Genomic DNA, 2,804 nt, shown 5'->3' with positions numbered 1-2,804 from the left:
AGCTAGAGGAAAAGAAGAGAGAAAAGTATGATTTGTAGTCTTTCGCGCGGAACAGCTAACCAGAGCAGCCTTAGTGCCTGCTCCAGCGACATAGATAAAAAAGGAAGTTTCCAAATATTTCGGGATTTGCCCTAGATTTCCTATTTCTTTCCTCTAGCCGCCTGTGGCTCCTATATATATAGTTTCCTATTTATTATTTTAGACCTACATGAGTTTTTACGCAAGACGAGACCTGAGAGAGCTTTGATTTTAGCGATTGCTACTTGTTAGGGATAAGACCTCATCTATCTCATAGAGAAGATTATCCTGAACCCTCTGATTTCTTTTGATCTATAATCAATCTGAAACAACCTAATCTAGTTACCTGTTCTTTTCGATATTTACTTCTTTAAAACCCCCACTTCGTTTTAGCTAAATTTTGATCCCATAAAGATAAAGTGTGAACTGGTCCTCGGGAATTGAATCTAAAGATATTACAACTACACTGTTAACTTGACAGTAGACAAAGATCCAATTTTAGTGTATCAGTATGGGATAAGAAATACTGGCCACAATGAATATTGTCTCCCTGACATTCCGAATGTACTAAATCCATCTGTGCATAATCCGAGATACACTCCGGCTATTGCTAGCGAATTCCGGATATACTTTGTTAAAATGTTTCCAGGCTCTTGCATCTGATGGATGAGTCATCTCACAATCCGTCTGAGTATGCTCGGCATGCCATCTCATCCCTCCGGCAGTCTGCTCAAATTGGTACAATCTTTTCAATCTGTCTGTAATTGGTAGGTACCACATCCTTTGGTACGGTACCCTATTACGTCCTCGTCCTTGCGGCTTGAATCGTGGCTTCTTGCAGAATCAACATTCTTCTGACTTCTCATCATCTCCCCAGTAGATCATGCAATTGTCGATGCAAACGTCTATCATCTCCGCATGCAACCTAAGACTATAAACCAGTCTCTGAATCTCATAATAAGAATCAGCAGACACATTGTTTTTCGGGAAATACTCTTTAAACAAGTCTGCCCATTCCTTCATGCAACTTTCAGGTAGATTGTGATCAGTTTTAATATTCATCATTCTAGCAGCCAACGACAATTTAGAGAGACCTTCTCTACAACCACTGTAAAGTGGCTGATTCGCAGCATCTAACATTTCATAAAAAAATTTTGCATCTATGTTAGGTTCTTCATCTTCATCATGAGCTACGAATGCATCAACTACCATATCATGAACGCTATCATAATCTACCACCTGCTCCTCCTGATGGTAACTATGTTCATTATGCAAATGATGATCAACCGGTTCTTACTGAAAATTGATATTACTACTACTAGCTTCATTCTCATAATTATAACCTTCTCCATGTTGAAACTAAATATAGTAATTTGGCGTGAAACCTCTATTTATTAAATGCTTCCAAACATTTTCACGATTTGCCAATTTCGAATTGTTGCATTTCCGACAAGGACAAAACATCTTACCGCTTTCTTGGACGAGCGGTGTGGAATCTGCTTGATGCATAAATGTCTCCAATCCTTCGAGGTATTCTTTCTTCACTCTTCCGTTAGCATCTCTGTGCATATACATCCACCTCCGCAACTCGAAAATATTCCCGGAGCCCGACATTTTTTTTTTCTTTCACGTTTTTATTTTTTTGTCTTGTTGGTGTGTTCAAAATGATGTTCAAACGTCCATATTTATAGGAAATTTTCGAATCTGGTAGTTGAAATTTTACTAGGAATTTACGACGAAATTTAGTTAGGTAGCCGAAACAAAAAAGTGTTACAATTATAAAGTTGGTGGACTCGAAATTTTGTCGTTAAGTAAACGTAAAATATTTCCTCGTAAAGTAGACGCTACTGTTACGTCGAGTTTATGAGGAAACCATTTTTCCTCGTAAAAACCACGTTATGTTACGTCATTTTTACGAAGAAATCATTTCGTCGTTATTTTACGACGAACTAACGTTGATTTTAAATTTTCTCGTAAGATACTCGTAAAGTCGACGTAAATTTACGAGGATTAATTTTTCTCGTTAATTTTCGTCGCTATAGTTGTGTTTTCTTGTAGTGAACGTTGATAGATAAACATGTTTTAAAATTATTTTTTCAGAAAAAGAAAACATACCTTACAATTATGTTTCGGGTTTAATATCCTTACATCTAAGTCATCTTCGTTGGGCCTGCACGTAGTTAATTAATAAAACATTATGGATTGTTCAGCCATAACATATAGTTTGATAATCTTGTTAAACCGTATAATTCAAATATATTTTATGCTTAATTTTCACTTTTCATTTTATGCAACATGCTGGACTAGTGATAAAGAAAATTAATAAGGATGTGAAATTTGACGTTGTAACAACTGAAAATACTAAATTAAGGGTTCAACTTTAATTATTACAAACACAGGTACATTTCTAAATCGAGGGGTTGGATGGACGGCATAAAACAAGTTTATCTTCCCCTAATCATGCAGTTTTAAGACAGCTTGGATCAGTCTCTGACCTGTAACTAAGTTATTCGGAAAATGTACGCAAAATATGCAAAATGTTGAATTGAAGAAACATTGATCTCTGACATAGAGTAGTGGAGACTCTGGCGACAGGGGATTGGATATACGAATATGAGTTGTCAGTCTGAACTATCTTGCTTTACCTTGCAATGTAAATTCGCTTTACGATGATTTTTTAAAGTTTCGGATTAGGCTAGTAATTTTGTGTTTGGTTGGGATCAGTCTTTTTACCATAAAACTATTCACTACAAGAAAACATCAAGGATTCTGAGGGAAAAAATCGT

This window comes from Brassica oleracea, chromosome C9, assembly GCF_000695525.1.
Source record: "Brassica oleracea var. oleracea cultivar TO1000 chromosome C9, BOL, whole genome shotgun sequence".
In the NCBI taxonomy this organism is placed as follows: domain Eukaryota; kingdom Viridiplantae; phylum Streptophyta; class Magnoliopsida; order Brassicales; family Brassicaceae; genus Brassica; species Brassica oleracea.
This window is presented reverse-complemented; position numbering follows the sequence as displayed.